A 23,200-nucleotide genomic window follows, 5' to 3' on the forward strand; every position below is an offset into this window, starting at 1 on the left:
ACAAATATCAACTATTCTATATCTCCCCAATGGTTTGGAGCACTGTCATTGTGGAACTATAACCAGCTGATTGCCAGTGTATCTCATGCCCCTAACCCTTATAAAATCTATACTCTAATCAAAGTACTCCTGCACATTCCTCCCCATGTTTAATTTAGCTTAATTTAGTGTCAGGTTACTTGGTGACTCAACTTGCTGGACCTTGATATTCCATTCCTGACAAACAATCTGCATGTCCAAGCTCGGAACCTTTTCGATGGGAAATAGCAAAATCATTTAGTTGCCACGCTAAGCTCCATCTTAGCAACCTCCCATTTTCTCCTGCGGTCCGCTGTAACCAGTGTAGAGGGTCATGGTTGGTCACAATGGAGAACTCCAGGCCATAAAGATGGGGCTGCAATTTCTTAACAGCCCACACTATAGCCAAGCACTCCTTCTCAATTGTGGCATAAGCCATTTCCCAGGGAAATAGTTTGCTTAAGAGGTATTCCACAAGGTGTTCCCAACCATCACCCCCGCCTGGCTCAGCATAGCTCCCAGTCCATGACCCAAGGCATCAGTAACCATCTATGGAAGTCTGGGACTGCTAGCACTAAGGGACAACTAAATTTGAATTAGAATGGTGCAGTAAATGATAAACAGCAACACAGTTCAAGGCAGCAGATACAAACAGCAGAGCTGGCAATATAGCTTGAATAACTCAATAACTCAATAACTCACGAATGGTAAAACAGTTTATAGAGGCAGTACAGAGTAGCTGGATATCAGAACTAGCTCAGAGGCTGGAGAATCAGAGAAGACTGAAGACTCAGGATGTACCACTTTGTCAGGATACCTGGTAGACTCAGGAGGCACAAGACACTGGATGAATCACAGATGGCAGATACATGGTTTACTCAGGAGACTTGAGGTACTGGATGAACCACAGATGGCAGGACTCGAGGTTTTGGCAGGAGGCACTGGATCGATCTGTGGGTGTCAGAATATAGGAGAGTCAAACAAGCCAGGAAAGCCACAAAAGTACCAGGGAGTGAGCTGGAACGTAGTCAAGAACAGAGCCTGGGTCTAGGTCAGAAGATAGCAGCAAAACCGAGGAACAAGCAGAAGTCAATACCTGGAAGTCAGACTGGAACAGGACACAGGATACTCTGGAGAATCAGCAGCAGCAAGCAAGACAACAATAAACTGACCATAGACTACTGGAAAAGGCAATCTTATAGAGGCAGAGAAACAGGTGTGGGGGTTGATTAAGGAAGGAGGTTAACTCCTGCTAGTGAGGTGGAATGTACAATGGTAGGACAGCAGCACCTCTGGTGGTAGAGAGGTACTGCAGGCCAGATTAACATAAAGGCAATGTCCAAGCATAGTTCTTAGCAGACAGGAGCTGCAGGAGGCAAGCAGCATCCGTATGGAAGATGCTGCAGTGCCAATGCAGGCAGTACGTGACAGGTCCCTTCCCAGCTCTCTTGGGTGATAATGCCTAGCAGTCCCCTAACTCTCTGTCTGGACAGTAAATCAACGGAAGAGAAAACAGTAGAGTGGTGCTGCTGCAAGGACTTCTCCCAGTCTCCCCCTCTGAATACCCCCTGTATGCCTGCAGCAATTGCTTCAGATTTCAGTTGAAGCGCTTGCAAGGTCCGTTAGTTTGAGGATGGTATTGAGTAGTGTGGATGGGATGTACCCCAAACAGTCCACCACAATTAGTTTAAACTGTTTCCCAGTTCTGTTGCATTTCTTTAATGGGCCAATGAAGTTCATTGCAACCTGTTGGAATATCTCATTAGCAGAATGGGCCCCCAAGACGTTGGCACACCTCACACAAGGCTAGGTAATGCCAAACGTCCTGGTTAATTCTTGGCCAAAAGAAATTACATAGTAGCCTGGCATGCGTCTTACACACTCCTAAGGGCCTTGCTACTGGGGTGTCGTGAGATATCTCTAGTAAATAAGCCCGATACTGTTGAGGAACCACTAATTGCCTCTTAGTTAACCCTGGTTACCTTAAGTCTGTACCAGATGACAGTCAGTATAGACAACCCTCCTCCCATACAAACCTATCACCAGTGGGGTGGGTTTCATTTTCCTCAGCAGCACTTCTTGCCCCTACTAGTGATGGTCAGTCCATTGGGCTTCCCTGAATGCTGCTCTGTCTGAAGTCAATGTTTGGTAACATCGTCTGTTGGTTAGTAACACTTACCAGATTGGTTGAGGGGTCATAGATGCTGTTCCTTGCAGAGGTCCTGAGATGGTGGCTGAGGGGTGAGATGGCTGAGCTAATGGCTCACGACTTGGCTGTCTAGCCCCACTACATGTGGTAACCCTAACAAACTCACTTTCTAGCCCCTGTCCTAAATCATTGGCTAAAATAAAAGCAGTGTGTAAGCCCCCAGGACTCCTATCTCAACTTCCTCCAATCCAGTTCCCCAATCCGAATGTACTCTCGCTATGGGTAAATCTCTGGCTTCACCTCCCACCATAGTGACATGTACTTTTCTGTTCAATTGATTTGTTGTGGTCTCATAAACTCAGGACGGACTAGGAATATGGATGCCCTAGTATCCATCAATCCGCTCTATCTTTTTTAACTTTATTGTTCTTAGGGGCGTGCCTACCCATTGCTGCAACTGTTTCAACCTGGCAGATGACATCCCCCTCACCATGTATTCTCACATGATGTTGTGATTTCCCGCCTCCCCGAGTCACATCTATCTTAGCAGACAGCTACTCGGGGGAGCTGGAGCGCATGTTCCTTCCAGCCGTCCATGGCCTCTCGGACAGCTAAATTGCTGATGTCCTTCCTTGATGATGACAGTTGTAACAATGCCGGGTCTCCTGATGGGCAGATCTCCTCTCTTTTGGTGAAGTAGGTGGTGATGCTTGGGATTTGACCAGCGTGGCAGTTTGGAGACACGTGCTGACATCACAGGATTTACTAGTGCTGGGGGAAATACAAGAACCCTCAGTACTGCCCACAAGACTGTGGGACTCCATCCCCAGTTCATCAAGAAACTCTCAGAGTTGCGTTGGACTTCCCATAATGGCCTCAGCAATAGCAGAAATCTAGATTGCTGACGATTGACTGGATACTACTTCCTCATCCTCATACTCTAAATTGTCTTCCTCCATTCTGGGATTGTCTAAGTTCCAGCAGACCAACTTACCCATCATCGTCATCCTCATCATCATCATCATTTATTTATATAGCGCCACTAATTCCGCAGCGCTGTACAGAGAACTCATTCACATCGGTCCCTGCCCCATTGGAGCTTACAGTTTAAATTCCTTAACATACACACACACACACACACACACACACACACACACACACAGACACACACACAGACTAGGGTCAATTTTGATAGCAGGAACTGGCAATCAGCCAGTTAATGTTCCACTTGGCCAGTGTTCCAAACCAATGGGGAGATATAGTTAAGTGTTGATGTTTGTCTGTTATTTCAGTTAGTAAAGAGAAATCTGAGGTCTCCTGTACTACAATTTTTATCTCACTTCTTAGCCTCATTATAAAACTGTGTTGTACCGTAATCCTGGTGTCAGTTGAGATATCAAAGTATCCATTAGCTCACATTTGGCAGCAGCAGTGGTTCTCTCACTGCCAAGAGAAACCATATCAAAATATATGGAGTTTGAGAGCCCGGCTGTGATGGCATACAAGTCAATGAAGATGATTAATCTGTGTGAAGTGTACCTCACTCTCGTTATCAAAATGATGGCAGCTGAGACCCGACCACTCCTGATGGGTAGCATGGTGGCCTAGTGGTCAGCATTTCTGCCTCACAGCACTGGGGTCATGAGTTCTATTCCCAACCATGGCCTTATCTGTGTGGAGTTTGCATGTTCTCCCTGTGTTTGCGTGGGTTTCCTCCGGGTACTCTGGTTTCCTCCCACAATCCAAAAACATACTGGTAGGTAATTCTCTGTCTCCCTCGCACAATAGGACTCTCCTCTGGTCTACAAACTTTCAAGCGTTCTCTGAAAACCCACCTTTTCAGACAAGCTTATAATATTCCACAACCACCCTCTTAACCTCCCTACACTACCCTATTTCCATCCGTTACACAATTTCACACAAGACAACTACCCCCTGACCAACATTGTTGTGTGACAGGATCATTTAGCTTATGAGTCACTTTTACCTTTGCAGTTTGGCTGGGCCAAAATGCAAAATGTAGACTTAACCTCATGTATCAAACTCCCATTGTCCCATAGATTGTAAGGTTGCGAGCAGGGCCTTCCCACCTCTTTGTCTTTTTACCCAGATTGATTAGATTATTAGATTACTGTGTTTGTCCACAATTGTAAAGCTCTACGGAATATGTTGGCGCTCTATAAATAAATGATGATGATGATGAAATATAGACTGACCGTAAAACAGACACACAACATAGCCGACAGTCTTCCCCTAAATTCCGAAAACTGCAAATCCCGATTGTGATGGCGACCGTGATATGGGCGTTCTTAAAGCGGCAATGCTGGGTCCTGCCGCCTAACCCTAACCCTAACCCTATATTTATTTCTTATCGGACAAACAAGCATCAGATTTTTTATGCAAGTATAGTAACTGTCGGCATTATGGTAATCGGGCAAACGTACTCAAACCGTTGACACAGTTTGCTCACTGTATGAGAGAAAAATGGCAGATCTGACTTTATTTTATTACAATAAATTTATTCATAGCAGAAGCTCCAATATGCTTAATAATAATAATAATAATAATAATAATAATAATAATAATAATATTATTCAGGAGTTTCATAATTATATCTGATATGAGTTTAGAACATATAATACCTTATAATGTCTCAGTTAAAAAAAATGTAGTAAAACACTCCCACAATGCCGATAGTTACTATACGTACATAAAAAAATCTGATGCAGGGACGCATGCAGGGGGGTTTCTGGGTCTCCAGAAACCCCTCCCCTCCGCTAAGTGCCCCACATAGCGGCACTGTACTATACAGCAGCCTCGGCGCTGTCAAAGAAGCAGCACCGCCGCGGACGCTTATTTGACAGCGCCACGGCTGCTATATTCTACAGTGCTGCCGTGTTTTTTTTTTTTGTTTTTTTTTGGGGTGGTTCCCCAAAAAAATAATTCCCCCCCATCCCTAACAATCCTGCGTGCGCCCCTTTTGATGCTTATAAGTCCGATAAGAAATACAATATAACGTATGCTCCTTATGGAACGTTAAGTGCAATGCTTACATTAGACGTTATAAGGTTACAACACACGGAACACACACTGATACAATGTTACGATGATAGCTTCCTGTTTTACCATGGAGGAGTAAAGTGCAGCTATTTTTTGTACTGCATCAGTGTGGCTGTGGGTCATTCTGCCTCCCGGCTACAGTAACATTAGTGGCTGCAAATTGGATAACAGCAGCTGAATGATAAATCCAGGTTGCTGGCAATAAGGTGTTTATCCTCTTGCTTTAATATCGGAGCAGCGCGTAATGATGTTTAGCCATCACTTTGGCTTAGTGACGACCCCAGTGGGGCCAGTGACAGAACCTTTACAACCCTCTAACAAGATGTCAGATCGCTGTCGTAGCCACGGCAACAGGCCCAGGAATCTAATCTCGCCCCCTTCCCTTGCAGGACCCAATAAAGCTTACATTATCTAAGTGCCTTATCATTGCTCAGTAACTCAAATCAATTAATACTAATTCTCAGCACACGATGATGTATTGTGATCACTTACATTTTGGGGAAGGGGGGAGAGCATGCTATAATTCACCCCAAATGAGGCTGTCTGTTCTACCGAGGTATTAATTGGGTGACCGTATTAAATGGAAAAAAAAAAGTGAGGCGCGCTGAGAGGAGACCGAAAAGAGTGGCTCTCTTGGCTGCAATTGACCTATCAGGAGAAGACAGTGCCCTTTACTGTAACTTTTATCTATTGCAGTTTTCCCTATTGCGTGTCAAGTTGATGTATTATAAAAAATTCATTTGGTGACCTTTCACCCCTGATGCAGATTAAACAATTTCGCCGGGATGGCATCGTTAATGGGGCCCTGCATTTAATGATGATTTCTCTAAAAGGCCACAGAGATTCGATTTTAAGCTAACAGATTTATTACACTATTATAACATATCGTAAAAATGCCGCATCACCCGCTGTACTTTTTTTAGGATGGAAATATGCAGTTGTCCCTGTTAACATATTGAAACAGTACTATTATTATTATTATTATTATTATTATTTTTAACAATTTTGAATAATCAGCTTTTTTGTTAAGCGACCAACAATTTAAAAATAATAAACACAAAACGGGAAATGCCCCGCAAATGCGCTCTTCTGCGCATTCGTAATTGATACTTACTGTGTGGTTTATACCAGGATACGCTGGAGGAAATACAATGGGGTCTACTCCATCTGTATATCATTATAATCACAAGAAGTAATATTTATTGTGATATGGGATTGAATCGACATTTACTATATATTATCTTCCTTACATCGTGTTTTCAAAACTCGCCAATCTTTGAGTGTTTTCAGATCTATTGAGATGAGCCGATAACAAAGAAATGCATTTTACAATGTCAAACGTTCAGTCATCCTGATTATTATGCATCCGGCAGCATTGTGTCTGATGGAACTCCTTTAACTTTCCCTGCTATTTATTACTTTTTAAAAGGCCAGCTGCCATTGACGGATACAATTGCACATATAGCGCCTGCATCGCGTCTCGTGGAAAAAGTTACTGTAGTGAATGATTACGGACGCTTTCCAGTTATTCATTCTGGAGTGCTGTTTTATGTGCTCATTGACCGCTCTCATTTACAATTTGTTCTAATTCATTACATCATAAATGACATCAGAATTGTCCAATTATTCTGCAGAGTATTGCACACAGCTTGTTGGGTATATCGCACTGATTTTCTCATTCAGACAGTAATCTGATTTAAAAGAAAAAAGTTAAATTATTTGTTTGTGATCTGTATTTTCCTGTTTTAAACCCAGTGCCTAAATGATCCATTTTTAATAATCTGTAACTCATAACTTATTTAGAAGGTCAATATACTGTTAAAAAACTGCTACAGGTAGAGATGAACGAATGAACAATGAATAAGCACACAATCATCAGGCTTCGCTTTTGCTTGGATATTCTTTCCAACAGTTCCGATTTCAGCGGGACAGTCAAGACTTGTGGGATCTGTCCCACTGTCCCGTCCAGGGACATGTTTGTCCCTGGGGTGGGCATGTTGGGGGAAGGGAGATAGCTAATGGGCAGCCTAGCACTTTACACTGCTAGGTAGCCCTCAGGCGAAATGGTCTGACCGTCGAGCCACTGCCCACCAATGAGGAGTTACTGCTTACTATAAATGGCCTGCTCTGACACCACTAGGGTGCCAGAGCAACTAGTTCATCTAGCCTCCAGCGTTTGTTCCTCATATATATTACATATATATATATATATATCCAGATTGATTTCCTGTTACTGACCCGGCTCTCCCTGACCTCGTTCTTGGATTCTCCTGTTGTCCTGCATCATTCTCTCCGGTTTGACCTCGGCCTGTTGACTATTCTTCGCTTCCTGATTTTGTACCTTATCTGCCCGCTCGGTTCCTGACTCCAGCCTGTACGACAACGAATATCTCTGCCACCTCGCAGGTAGCCACCTGGGAGGGCCGCGACCTGCACGTCGTTCGCCGCAAAGTCCAAACTTCCTTGCGGGGGTCCCTGGTGAAAACCGGCGGTGTGTTAGACTCCGCGCCTCCTAGCGTAGCTGTGCCAATACTTGCAGGTGCCGATATCTTCCTCGTGACAGCTTGCTCTGGCCATGTTGACAGAAACACCAGGCGAAACATCTGCTCGAGACCTACTTCTCCACCTAGCCCACAGAGTTGAAAAACAGGAGTCCGAACAGGCGCAGTTACTCTAATGCATCCAAGGAGTCGCTGCGTGCCTCGAGTCCCTCCAGGCTTCGGTGACCTCTGCTCAAGCCGTTCCTGTGACAACCTCTGTTGCCACGGCTACCTCATCTTCTCCTGTTGTAGTGTCTACCGCTTCTTTAAAACTTCCCCCGCCGGATAAGTTTGATGGGGAACCCAAGAGATGCAAAGGAATCCTAAATCAGTGCCTTATCCACTTTGAGTGTAACCCAGCATCCTTTCCTTCTGAACAGATAAAGGTGGCCTTCATTATATCCCTGTTGTCTGGACAAGCCCTTGCCTGGGCCTCTCCCCTGTGGGAATGGAATGACCCTATTTTGTCTAATGCTTCCACCTTTATCGAGGCCTTCCAGAAAGTTTTCGATGAACCCGGCCGGGTATCTTCAGCTGCCTCCAGTCTCTTAAACCTTCGCCAGGAATCTCTGACAGTCGGCCAGTACGCAATTCAATTTCGCACCCTGTCCTCCGAGCTTAGATGGAACAATGAAGCTTTAGTGGCAACATTCTGGCAAGGCCTGAAAGATCGTGTCAAAGACGAGTTAACCTCACGAGAACTCCCTGCGGATCTGGACTCCCTGATCTCTCTATGCAATTGTATAGATCTACGCTTTCGGGAGCGTACTCTGGAACGTTCTACCACCAGACGGACTTCTCCTCGCCTTGCTCCCCTGTTCCAGAACCCAGCATCCTTGGAGGAACCAATGTAGATCGGCCGTTCCCGGTTATCCCCTGAAGAACGTCAGCGACACTTCAGGCAAAATCTATGTTTATACTGCGGGAATCCTGGTCATGTTATATCTTCTTGCCCCAAGAGACCGAGAAACGCCCCTCCTAGTCGGTGGCAGGGAGGCCGACTTAGGAGTTGGGGTTACCACTCCCTACTCTACTTTTGGCACCGATTGCCTCATGCCCATCTCCGTGGATACTCCTGTCGGCCCCTATGAGACCTTAGCCTTTGTGGATTCCGGCTCAGCTGGGAATTTCATCTCTGCCACACTGGCGTCGCAACTCCAATTGTCCACTCTAAAATTGCCTCAGCCGATTTTTATCACCGCTGTGGATGGGAATCGGATTTCTAATGAGTCTGTTTCTCATATCTGCTCTCCCATTCGGCTGACGGTAGGGGTGCTACATTCTGAAGTCATCGAGTTCATGGTTCTTCCTCGTTCTGTGAATGCTGTTATTCTAGGAATGCCTTGGCTCAAGCTTCATTCCCACCAATTTGATTGGAATCGTGCGATGGTTACCTCATGGGGCTCCCGATGCTTGAAGTCCTGCCTGTCCGGCGTTAAACCTGGACATTCCTCTTTCCCGTGTCGTTTGACGTCCCCTCAAATTGACTTACCTTCTCCCTACATCTCCTTACAGGATGTGTTTTGCAAGACGGCTGCCGAATCTAGAGAAGGCCACTTTGAGTACCTAGTCATGCCCTTCGGCCTGTGCAATGCTCCTGCTGTTTTTCAGTCTTTTATTAATGAGATTTTTCAAGACCTCCTCTACGTTTCTGTGGTAGCCTACCTAGACGACATTTTAATCTTCTCCCCTGATTTATTCTCTTATCATTGTCATGTGAAATAGGTCTTATATCGCTTACGTGCTAATAAACTATACTGTAAGCTCGAAAAGTGTGTCTTTGAGGTTCCACAGATTCCCTTTCTGGGCTACATTGTGTCAGGGACTGGTCTTCAGATGGATCCTGTGAAGTTATTTGCGATCCTCAATTGGCCGAGACCAATAGGACTATAGGCAGTTCAGAGGTTTATTGGCTTCGCCAACTATTACCGGCAGTTTATACCGCAATTTTCCTCCATCATTGCTCCCATCACCGCCCTAACCAGAAGGTCAGCTAATCCTCAGGATTGGTCTCCGGAGGCTGTTTCCACCTTTGAATTACTTAAGAAAGCCTTCTCATCTAATTTCATGCTTGCTCAGACCGATCAGAACAGACCTTTCCTAGTTGAAGTTGATGCTTCCTCAGTTGGCGTCGGGGCAGTATTCTCGCAGGAATCCATCTCTGGAGCACTACTCTCCTGTGGTTTCTTCTCTAGGAGATTCTCTCCCTCCGAGTCTAACTACGGCATTGGGGACAAAGAGTTACTTGCAGTGAAATCTGCGCTTGAGGAATGGCGTCATCTTCTTGGCGGCGCTCTCTACCCGGTTACTGTCTTTACCGATCATAAAAAACTCATCTACCTTCGGGATGCCCGGTGTCTAAATCCCTGTCAAGCCAGATGGTCTTCATTTTTTGCTCGGTTTGATCTGAAACTCACCTACCGTGCTGGTACTCTGAATTCCAAGGCTGATGCTCCCTCTCGGTCTTTCGATATCTCCGATGTTCCACCCATTGTCGAACCGCCACCGGTGATCGAACCCTCATGCATTGTGGCTATCACTCTTACACCCCCTGTCGGTTGTTCTTTTCTGGAACCTCACCTACGCCTGAAGGCGCTCCGTTGGGCACATGTCTCAAGATTTGCTGGACATGCTGGTACAGAGAAGACCCTCTTGCTTTTATCTCGGCATTATTGGTGGCCAACTGTCTGTACGGATGTCCGGGATTTCGTAGCCTCTTGTACTACCTGTGCCCAGAACAAAGTTCCCAGGCAGCTTTCCGCGGGACTATTACAACCTCTTCCTATTCCTGATCATCCATGGTCTAGCATCTCTATGGACTTCATCACTGATTTGCCTCCCAGCTGTGGCTTCAACACCATTTGGGTAACAGTGGACAGATTTTCTAAGATGGCCCATTTTGTCCCATTAAAAGGTCTTCCGTCTGCCTCCAAATTGGCACAAGTTTTTATCAAAGAGATCTTTCGCCTCCGCGGTTGTCCTCAGGAGATAATCTCTGACCGTGGTGTTCAGTTCATTTCTCGCTTTTGGAGGGCCTTTTGCAAGGATTTAGGCATTGCCCTTAAATTTTCCTCTGGTTATCACCCACAAACCAACGGGCAGATAGAACGGGTAAATCAGGACTTGGAATTATTTCTCCGCTGCTTCTCATCTCACAATCAGTCCAATTGGAGTCTTCTGCTGCCTTGGGCTGAATTTGCCCACAACAATCATAGCCATTCTTCTTCTGGATATTCTCCCTTCTTCACTGTGTATGTTACCCATCCTATTCTTCCCACATTTTCTTCCCCACCTCCCACGGTTCCTGACGCCCATGCCATGACTCAAGATGTGGCTAAACTATGGGCTTCCACGAAGCAGAACCTCCAAAAGTCCGGACGTCATTATAAGTCTTCTGCTGATCACCATAGGAGACTTGTGCAGGTCCTCCAGGTTGGGGACAAGGTGTGGTTGTCCATTCGGAATCTTAGACTACGGGACCACTCCATGAAACTGGCACCTCGCTTCATTGCCCCTTTTCCAGTGATTCAAGTAATTAATCCAGTTACTTTTAGACTCCAAATCCCTCCTGCTTTGAAGATCCATAACACCTTCCATATCTCGCTCCTTAAACCTCTGGTCCTCAACAAATTCTCTCATGCCACCTCTGTTCCTCGAGCAATTCCAACCACTACGGGGGATGAATATGAGGTTAGTCAAGTCTGGAGGGGCTTCGGACCGGAGGAGAGGTCTTGGGTTTTTAAAGAGGACTTGCATGCTCCACGATTGTTAGCCGCCTTTCTTAAGCGGCGGTTATTACTTAATGTTTCCCCCAATTGTGAAGAGGGGGGTACTATCAGACGCCGTCCCCGCGCCTCCTTGCTAGTCGGGGACGGACGTCTGATCTCCACGGAGCGCCCCGTTCTAGGCAACGGGGACGCTCCTTCCGGCGGCACAGGGCGCATGCGCGCCCATCACCATAGCAACGGGACGCGCATTCAGGACTTCCGTCGAGCCACTGCCCACCAATGAGGAGTTACTGCATACTATAAATGGCCTGCTCTGACACCACTAGGGTGCCAGAGCAACTAGTTCATCTAGCCTCCAGCGTTTGTTCCTCATATATATTACATATATATATATACCCAGATTGATTTCCTGTTACTGACCCGGCTCTCCTTGATCTCGTTCTTGGATTCTCCTGTTGTCCTGCATCATTCTCTCCGGTTTGACCTCGGCCTGTTGACTATTCTTCGCTTCCTGATTTTGTACCTTATCTGCCCGCTCGGTTCCTGACTCCAGCCTGTACGACCACGAATATCTCCGCCACCTCGCAGGTAGCCACCTGGGAGGGCTGCAACCTGCACGTCGTTCGCCGCGAAGTCCAAACTTCCTTGCGGGGGTCCCTGGTGAAAACCGTCGGCGTGTTAGACTCCGCGCCTCCTAGCATACCTGTGCCAATACTTGCAGGTGCCGATATCTTCCTTGTGACAGTCACGCCCCCATCATGAAATGGCAACGCCCTCATCATGTCATGGCCACGCCCCCTCCCCCGCTGGCAAGTTGGGAGGTATGGAATGCCCATGCACACTGGTCGTCATGGAAACATGTAATTTAATCGAAAATGATGCTAATAAAAACATTGTATTTACGCCCATATTCATTCAGCCCTGCACCTGTAGCATGTACCCCAGGTTTATATCAGGCATACATACGCCCACATACACATAACCAGGGCATAAAAATAAGAAACAGTTAACACTTGTTTTGATAGCAAAAAACACATTTTCTAAAAGGCTTGCTATAATACATCACATGTAATATTCCTTGCTTACGAATGATAGTTGCAAAAAATATTTTAAATTGCGCCCACAAAAGGCTATAATATATGCAGGATCAATGCAGAAAGTACCTATCAGCATCAGAGGGGAAAATGCAATCAGCCAATCAGATGGGGCTGGATAGCGCTACCGACTGTTGTCACTATCAGTCTGTATTTGCACCTAACCTCTAGCAGGGGCAACAGACATGGCTCCTGACAGTCATATATGGGTCTCCTTGGTGGTCTGCTTCACCCACATTTGCTTGAACACGCCCATACTGTGTTCACCCTATGTTGTGCATTTGAAACATTTTTTAAAAAACTGGGCAAAATACGCAGCCAAATGCAAAATATGTCCCATTAAAGGACGAGTAACAATGTACGCCAGTTCAGAGCTGGAAAATAAAGTGCTTTTCTGAAGTGAAAGTGCCCGTGTGCCCCTCCACAAAAGAAGGGAAGATCAGTAACCCCCTCCATCTCTTTAGCTAATTTTTTACTATCCCGCTCCACATAATCAGCATCTGATGTATTACTGTGCTCAAATGATAAAGAATATGTATAAGCATAAATAGTGCACAACATCCTGACCAGTTATAGTATACACCGATCAGTCACAACATTAAAACCACCCGCCTAATATTGTGTTGGTCCCCTCATGCCGCCAACACAGCTCTGACCCGTCGAGGCATGGATTCCACAAGACCTCTGGAGTTGTCCTGTGATATCTGGGGCCTCCGGACTTGTTTTTCCATCACATCCCACAGATGCTCGATCAGATTGAGATCTGGGGAATTTGGAGGCCAAGTCAACACCTTGATCTCTATGTCATGTTCCTCAAACCAGTCCTAAACAATTTTTGCAGTGTGGCAGGGGGCATTATCCTGCTGAAAGAAGCCACTGCCATCAGGGAATATCATTGCCAAATGATAGTCAAAGTAACATCCACATAAATGCCAAGACCCAAGGTTTCCCAGCAGAACATAGCTCAGTGGATCACACTGCCTCCACCGCCTTGCCTTTTCCCATAGTGCATCCTGGTGCCATCTTTTCCCCAGGTAAATGATGCACACGCACCTGACCGTCCACACGATGTAAAAGAACACGTGATTCATCAGACCAGGCCACTTTCTTTCATTGCTCCAAAGTCCAGATCTGGCGCTAACGTGCCTGTTGTAGGCACTTTTGGCGGTGGACAGGGGTCAGCATGGGTACTCTTGACTGGTCTGCAGCTACACAGCCCCATGAGCAGCAAGCTGCGATGCACTGTGTGTTATGACACCTTTCTATCATATTATAGCTAGCATTACATTTTTCAGCAATTTGTGATACAGTAGCCCTTCTGTGGGATTTGACCATACAGGTTAGCCTTCGCTCCCTACAAGCATCATTGAGCCTTGGACGCCCATGATCCTGTTGCCGGTTCACCGGTTGTCCTTCCCTGGAGAACTTTTGGTTTGTGCTAACCACTGCATGCCGGGGACACCACACAAGACCTGTCATTTTGGAGATGCTCCGATCCAGTCGTCTAACCATCACAATTTGGCCCTTGTCAAAGTGACTCCGATCCTTACGCTTGTGCATTTTTCCTGCTTTCAACACATCAACTTCAAGAACTGACTGTTCACTTGCAGCCTAATATATCCCACCCCTTGGCAGGTGCCAGTGTAACGATGTTGGTGGTTTTAATGTGGCTGATCAGTGTATATACACCTCTGTCTCCGTTTAATATACACTATACTGTATATGTGCACTATATATCACATAGTTAATATATCACATGCTTCTTTGTTCTACCAAATTATTTTATCTCTATGCGTTGCAAGTTTTGGGTGGTTTTGTTTTATTAATCCTGCCAGCCTTTCTAAACAATGGAGCATTAACCTGGATAGCTGTGTAGAGGGGATTTAGGAAGAGAGACTCTCTTTCTCACAATGCAGCTTGTAAGGAGTAAAATGAGGAGTATTTAAATAGAGCATGTAATGTCTATGCAAGGCATAAGAAACAACAGGGTGTTGTGTAGCTGTAGTCTAATAGCCTCTCTCCCTGGGTGCTCCGTAGGTACGTCTGGCTCTGAATGGCACATTCCTGGCACCACCTGGGTAGTGATGTCATTAAGGAACCAGGCAGGGAACGGAGAAGTCGGTCATATTGCTGACTTGATGGGGAAAGAGAACCTGCTAGGGTAATACACACATCTCTTTTCAGCAACCAACATCTAAGAAAACATCCCCCGACCCCTAAGTCCTTATTACTGCACTATTATAGTAGAATTACTAACTTACTAAATAATTCTACCACAGGCTAAGGCAACAGCAGCTGCTGTGGAACTACAAATTCCTGCATGCCCTGCCAGCCAGCGGCATAACACATTGTGACATTTCAGTGTACCCGTCTCCACTCTTTCACAGAATGTAAGATTATAAAATGATTCAGATTACTATATTGTGTTCGTCTCGCCTCCTGCACATTCTACTAAATATATTATTTTGAGCTTGCTCTGTGCTTTCCCATCATGTCTTTGTGTCTGGGATACGACTCAGAACTGGTCTCTGGATACAATATTTTCTTGTTTAGAACTGTGCCGTATCTGAAAATAAACAATTCAATGGTATAAATAATTGTGAGGACCATACGTCCTGGTGGGTTCTTTCAAAAATCACCCAGGCAAATATCCGAAATAATATAAATAGGTTTATTTAACAAAATGGTAGCAATTCTTTGAAACCTTTGTGTAAAAAGTGGACCATGAACATTGAACTTATGCACAGATAAGCCTCTTTCATTCAGGAAATTCTTTTCAATTCATTACTTAAATTCTGCTTTATGATTCCTATGTATATTTTGTAATTGATTTTTAAACAATAAAAACACACAAAAGTGTTGGTGGTATAGTGGTGAGCATTGCTGCCTTCCAAGCAGTTGGCCCGGATTCGATTCCTGGTCAACACAAGCTGTTTATAGTGCTTAATTTTTAGTTCTTGAAGTTGCTGCATAAAAACAGCAATAATAATATTTAAATAATAACCAGCAAGATGTAGCACTGCAATCTGGCACATACAACATACAGGGTATAATAAAAACCACCTCACCAGTATACTAGCTACTCTCAGGGGGTGGTTTCTATCGAAGCTTCTCCTGAAACTCAGACCCTCTCTCCTTTAAGGCTACCAGCAAGGCAGCGGCCCTGGGTTATTGTCACTCCGCTTTAGGCAGACACAAAGCTCCCCAAGACTTGGAGAGGTAGATCAGGACAAAGGCAGTACTTCAAGGACCTATTGTCCCTTCTCTGTCTCCCGCAGAGACCTTGATCTCAACGCCAGCCTGACTTCAACTATCACTGGGTAGTGAATGCCCATTTGCTGTTGTGGGGAGCTGTCTTTTAAAGGCAGAAATGACCTTCCTTGGCGTTCCAGGACCTGCCTGATTGGACCTTTTCTGTGTTTACCTTTTTCACAGATAACAGATGATTTGCTCTTGATACAATTAGGGACAGATATTGTTCTATGGTTTCACAGAGTAGCCATAGACTAAATTGTACCGGGGGCGATTTAGGTACGGCGATTTAGCCCCGCCCCCTTTTTGACACCTAAGGCTGCTGACGGCTGCACACTATGTGCAGATCCGTTCAGCAGAGAGAGTTAGGGAGAGAGTCCTGCCCGGCTGCTCTGATTGTGTCAATCAGAGCAGTTGGGCAGGACTCTCTCCCTAACTCTCTCTGCTGAACGGATCTGCACATAGTGTGCAGCCGCCGGCAGCAAGCCCCTGCTAGGGGGGGTGCGATCGCCCCGATCGCCCCCCCCCCCCCCCCCCCCCTGGATCTGCCACTGGCCATAGAGAGATCACAATCCTGGGACATCACATTTGAATGCACAATGCAGTCCTCTGTAATTAAACATAGAGCTCTATCTGTGGACCTTTTCCATATCTTAACACACAAGACCCCCTGGTGTGATGTACATTCATACAGGAATGGTGAACAATAATCCGTTTGCCTTGGCTGAAACAATGGACTAGTCTGCATATGTTCACAAAATAAGAAAGCCATGCTGTCTAACATTTCACCACTTAAAAATACAATATATATAACTTTAACTATGATTGGCAAATATTGGGAAAACAGAGGGCTAGAAAAAAGAGTGTTCTTATAGTCCACACTTTGGGCCTGATATTGAGTTAAGAGCAAAGCATAGGAGAGGAGCAAAATCGCACCTTGGCAAAACCATGTTGCATTAGAGGGGAAGGTAAATTTAAAATGTGAGGACAGATTTATAGTTGGGATATGGCATGTCATAGATCAAATTTAATTTCAGTGTAAAAAAAAAAAGCTATCAAGTATCCCCTGCACTGTAACATGGTTTGTCCAAGTGCAAAGTTGCTCTTTTCTTTGCTTTGCGTCTAACTCAAAATCAAGCCCTTTGTAAGAAACAAGGTGCAGACTGGTTAATGTGATATTAATACCTTGTTTCATCACAATTGATTTATAATTAAAAAAGATAAACAGAAAGGTAAAACACTAAGGGGTATATTTACTAAACTGTGGGTTTGAAAAAGTGGGGATGTTGCCTATAGCAACCAATCAGATTCTAGCTTTCATTAATTTAATACATTCTACAAATTGACAGCTTGACATTTTTGTAAAAAAAAAAGAGAAGGAAAAGATTGTTACTAGAACTAGAAGATAGACTCTTCTACCTATGATAAATAGAACCATCATGTACTATCCTGGAAAACAAATAATGGGCTAGATTTACTAAGCTGCGGGTTTGAAAAAGTGGGGATGTTGCCTATAGCAACCAATCAGATCCTAGCTATCATTTTGTAGAAGGTACTAAATAAATGAAAGCTAGAATCTGATTGGTTGCTATAGGCAACATCTCCACTTTTTTAAACCCGCATTTTAGTAAATCTAGCCCTAAATGTAATAAAAGTTGCATGGTGGTGTACACAAGCCCCAACATTTAAAGTCAGCTGAAGATTAAGAACCCCTTTAAATAACTGAATGCAAACACATGTAACTTAATCATTCAAGTAGCTTTCTACTGTTAAAAAGCCACTAGACCTAAAATAGCTGATCAATAATAAACCGATCTTGCAAGTTAGACAAATGTAGAACATTTTCGAAACTATTCAACTGAATATTCAAAAATGTTGTACATTTCATTGACAGAATTCGGATTAAAGTGTTCCGATTACCATACCAAACCACACAACAGGATTTACTGTACATCGGCGCCCTAACTCTATAAATAGCATATAAATTCCATGACTGCAAACTTACCAGTACAATGTGGAATGGCGAAACAAAAGCAGAACTTCAAGACTGTATAGTCGGAACTTTGCACCTCTGGGAACCAGTCTATTCTGACAAATAAATTGATTTGCAGTAGTAGCGACATTAGGAAACAATTAACACAGCAAGCTGCCAGAATACTGGTCTTATTCTGGGAATAATCTCCAGTTTTATGCTTTCTATAGCTGCACCATTTTGTTGAAGCCCATAGGCTACTGAATAGGATGCTGCCTTTGCAGCCATATTCCTCCACCAACATTCCTGATATTTGAAGGACAGCCCATATTTTTGCAGTCAAAAAGGGAATGACCTAGCAATACGTGGTAGCGATCCCAATAAATAGAGGTGTGGCTGGGTGGGCAAGAGTAAGACCAATAATTACCCCTGTTATTGCTGGGAGGCACGGGATTTTGCACTAAAAAAATTCTGCCGCTGAAATTATTCTCACACTATGGAGATGAGCAACTGCCCGTAGCTGTAAAGGGGTGTTTCTGACACCCCCAAGATAATGGAAATAAACACAAAGATGGAAACAGCGCAGGGAGAAACTCAACCCAGAATGTGTATCAATTGATATAATATCAATCAAATACATAAATCTCATAAAGACATGACTGAATAAAAAATACAGATAAGCAATTTAATAATCACTAAAGCAATTAAAAGTAGATAAAAGTCTCAAATAGCATAAAGACTAGAGATGGGCGGGTCCGGTTCTCCGAGAACCGAACCCACCCGAACTTTGGGTATCCGAGTACCGAGCTGAGCAGCTCGGTACTCTCCCGCCCATTCCGAATCCAAATCGAGGCCGAACGTCATTGTGACGTCGTCGGATCTCGGGACTCGGTTCTCGCGATACTTCAACTTTATAAATACACGCCTCCACAGCAATCCATCGCCATTTGACAGAGGGAGAGAGCAGGGTGTAGTCATAGGCTAATTAGAGCAGGGACAGAGAATACCATATTGTTCTTGCAATTGCTCTAACCAAAATCGCTAGTGCAGAGAGGAGGATAGAGGTTTATTATTTTTTCTTCATATTTGGCACTCCCCAGCGCTTTTGGGGTGTCCCCCATAATTGTGCATTAATATTTCTGGCTGTCAAAAGTCATATCTGTCAGCAGTATCTACTAAATAATTTGTAGCACACCTCAGTGTTTTTGGGGTGTCCTCCCTAATTGTGCATTAATATTTCTGGCTGTCAAAAGTCATATCTGTCAGCAGTATCTACTCAATAATTTTTAGCACTCCTCAGTGTTTTTGGGGTGTCCTCCCTAATTGTGCATTAATATTTCTGGCTGTCAAAAGTCATATCTGTCAGCAGTATCTACTCAATAATTTGTAGCACTCCTCAGTGTTTTTGGGGTGTCCTCCCTAATTGTGCATTAATATTTCTGGCTGTCAAAAGTCATATCTGTCAGCAGTATCTACTCAATAATTTTTAGCACTCCTGAGTGTTTTTGGGGTGTCCTCCCTAATTGTGCATTAATATTTCTGGCTGTCAAAAGTCATATCTGTCAGCAGTATCTACTCAATAATTTTTAGCACTCCTCAGTGTTTTTGGGGTGTCCTCCCTAATTGTGCATTAATATTTCTGGCTGTCAAAAGTCATATCTGTCAGCAGTATCTACTCAATAATTTGTAGCACTCCTCAGTGTTTTTGGGGTGTCCTCCCTAATTGTGCATTAATATTTCTGGCTGTCAAAAGTCATATCTGTCAGCAGTATCTACTCAATAATTTTTAGCACTCCTCAGTGTTTTTGGGGTGTCCTCCCTAATTGTGCATTAATATTTCTGGCTGTCAAAAGTCATATCTGTCAGCAGTATCTACTCAATAATTTGTAGCACTCCTCAGTGTTTTTGGGGTGTCCTCCCTAATTGTGCATTAATATTTCTGGCTGTCAAAAGTCATATCTGTCAGCAGTATCTACTCAATAATTTTTAGCACTCCTCAGTGTTTTTGGGGTGTCCTCCCTAATTGTGCATTAATATTTCTGGCTGTCAAAAGTCATATCTGTCAGCAGTATCTACTCAATAATTTGTAGCACTCCTCAGTGTTTTTGGGGTGTCCTCCCTAATTGTGCATTAATATTTCTGGCTGTCAAAAGTCATATCTGTCAGCAGTATCTACTCAATAATTTTTAGCACTCCTCAGTGTTTTTGGGGTGTCCTCCCTAATTGTGCATTAATATTTCTGGCTGTCAAAAGTCATATCTGTCAGCAGTATCTACTCAATAATTTGTAGCACTCCTCAGTGTTTTTGGGGTGTCCTCCCTAATTGTGCATTAATATTTCTGGCTGTCAAAAGTCATATCTGTCAGCAGTATCTACTCAATAATTTGTAGCACTCCTCAGTGTTTTTGGGGTGTCCTCCCTAATTGTGCATTAATATTTCTGGCTGTCAAAAGTCATATCTGTCAGCAGTATCTACTCAATAATTTTTAGCACTCCTCAGTGTTTTTGGGGTGTCCTCCCTAATTGTGCATTAATATTTCTGGCTGTCAAAAGTCATATCTGTCAGCAGTATCTACTCAATAATTTTTAGCACTCCTCAGTGGTTTGCGCTCAGAATGGATTCAAAGCAGTCCACATATGATCTAAATGAGCAACCAGGTTCTGTCACCAGTCCTGATGTTAGTGTTCCCAGTACGTCATCTGGCCAAGGCGATGTCAAACAACAGAGTGTTTTCAAATTAGTGCAAAAAACAAAAACCAAAAAAAAATTTACTGTATTGAAGCGAAAAAGAAGTGTAACTGAGCAAAAGTTAAGTGACGATAAAAAAAAAATTGCAAGCATGCCATTCTACACACGCAGTGGCAAAGAGAGAATGAGGCCTTCACCTTTGGCTATTAGTGGCAGATCCCAAAAAGTTACCCAGGCTACAATTGGTGCACAACTACTGTTACGCGTCAAAGCTGAGCTGCAAGATACCAGTGAGGCATTACAGGAGAATATTTGCTCTGATTCACAAATGACAACAATCCCTGTGGAGAGTCCATCCAACAGTGGGATGTCTAATCGTGAGCATTCTGCTGATGTGTGCCTTAATAGCCCGAGTGTAGCCGGTGATACCCAAATTGAGGATGCCACTTTGGAATTAGAAGAGGATGAGGGGGAGATTTGTGTAGGCGACGAGGGCGCTAATGAGGATGTTGATGAGGATGAGGTTGTTTGTGTAAGTCCTGCACCAGTGGCAGCAGTTCTGGCACGTGACAAGAAAAAGGCCATTGTCATGCCTGGGCATAAAACAAAAAAATCCACTTCTTATGTGTGGAATTATTTCTACCCAAATCCAGACAACAATTGTATAGCCATTTGTAGTGTATGTGAAGCCACAGTCAGTCGAGGGAGGGACCTTAACCATCTTGGAACCTCGTCTATGTTACGCCATTTAACGAGAGTTCATGGCAAAGTGTTGGGAAAAGCTGAAAGTTCTTCCCAAAAGAATACAAGCACTCCCTCATCAGCTAAGACCCTCCGCTCACCGACATACCGACGGCTACAAAATACACCCACCACACCATCCTCATCAATATCCTCAGTAGCGCTCGGAGTTAGCCCGGCATCCCACTTAAGGCTGGATGACTCCGGCACTATTATTGATTCCTCTGAAGAAAGCGTTAGTCCTGCTGCTGCTGTTGCTGCTGCTGGGGGTGAATCGTCATCCCAGAGGCAGGTGAATAAAATGAGCAGTCCTACATTTCAGCAATTAACTGTGAAACAATCATTTGCGAGGGGAAGCAAATATGACAGCAGTCACCCAGTCGCCAAGCGAATCACAGACGCCATGGCTGCAATGTTAGTGTTAGATCTGCGTCCAATCTCCACAATAAACGCAGCTGGTTTTTCACAGTTAATTGAGGTTTTGTGTCCGCGTTACAGAATTCCATCGCGACACCATTTCTCCCGTAAAGCTATTCCACAACTATACCAAAAAGTGTGTAAAAATGTAGAGATTGCGCTGAAAAATGCCATTCTGCCCACTGTTCACTTAACCACAGATATGTGGACAAGTGGAAGTGGCCAAACCAAAGACTATATGACTGTGACAGCCCACTGGGTTGGTCATTCACCTTCACCAGCAGGAACAGCAGCAGCATGTACACCACTACGTAACATTTGTCACAGGCAGGCCACTCTTTGTATCACCGGCTTCACTAACAGGCATACGGCTGACAATTTGTTACGCAAACTGAGAGATGTGATTGATGCATGGCTTATACCACTCGGACTCTCCCCAGGGTATGTCATTTCAGATAACGCCAACAATATAGTGCGAGCATTACAGCTGGGTGATTTCCAACATATTCCCTGTTTTGCTCACACCATCAACTTGGTGGTGCAGAGCTTCCTACGAAATAACCGTGAGGTGCAGGAGATGCTTTCGGTGGCCCGTAAAATTTCAGGCCATTTCAGGCATTCAGCCACAGCATGTAGGAGATTACAGCAGCTCCAAGAGCAGTTTAACTTGCCCTGCCACCAACTTAAGCAAGAGGTGGTAACTCGGTGGAATTCCACCCTGTACATGCTTCAGAGGATGGAGGAACAGCGCAAAGCCATCCAAGCATATTGCACAAGTCATGACATTGGGAAAGGAGGGGGGATGTATTTCACTCTTGCACAGTGGGGAATCCTTTCAGTGCTGTGCAAGGTGCTGAAACCATTTGAAGTTGTGACATGTGAGGTCAGTGCAGACTCTGCTAGTTTGAGCCAAGTCATTCCTTTAATTAGACTATTGGAAAAGCAGCTTGAGAAAATGAAGGAGGAGCTGAAAGCAAGCAATTCAGCAAAGTATGTTGGCCTTGTCGATCAAGTACTTAATTCGCTTCACAATGATCCTCGAGTTATTAAGATCTTGAACTCGGATCAGTACGTTTTGGCCACTGTGCTTGATCCAAGGTTTAAAACCTACATTGAGTCTTTACTTGTAAATGAGCGAGATGTGAACTTTTGCAAGGAGCTATTGCTCAGCAAGTTGGCCGCTGAACTGGGCCTCGGCTTGACGACGTGTCCTCCTTCACTTTCTCAAGCTGTTGCTCGTAAAAAATTAAATTTCCAAAAAAGAAGCAGGGAAGACACAGGGGGCAGACGAGAACAATTTAACATCTGGGCTGGTTTGAAGGATTTTTCAAAAAAAAGTGTCACTTTGCCCATAAGTCCATCCAATATGAGTATAAACATGCAAAGGATGGTGGAGGATTACTTTCAAGAGGTAGTTGATATGGAAATGTCAGACAGTCCCTTTCCTTACTGGGAAGAAAAGCAAGCCATTTGGAAACCCATGTACAAACTTGCTTTGCAATACCTAAGCTGCCCACCCTCCAGTGTGTACTCTGAACGA

At 44.4% G+C, this 23,200-nt stretch overlaps 1 protein-coding gene across 1 annotated transcript in view; it reads left to right on the forward strand.

Moving 5' to 3' along the window:
• The window catches only part of LOC142143087 (fibrocystin-like), a 164,239-nt gene that overhangs the window by 100,813 nt on the left and 40,226 nt on the right, over positions 1-23,200 (forward strand). The window lies entirely within an intron of this gene.

Source organism: Mixophyes fleayi, chromosome 3, assembly GCF_038048845.1.
Source record: "Mixophyes fleayi isolate aMixFle1 chromosome 3, aMixFle1.hap1, whole genome shotgun sequence".
NCBI lineage: Eukaryota > Metazoa > Chordata > Amphibia > Anura > Limnodynastidae > Mixophyes > Mixophyes fleayi.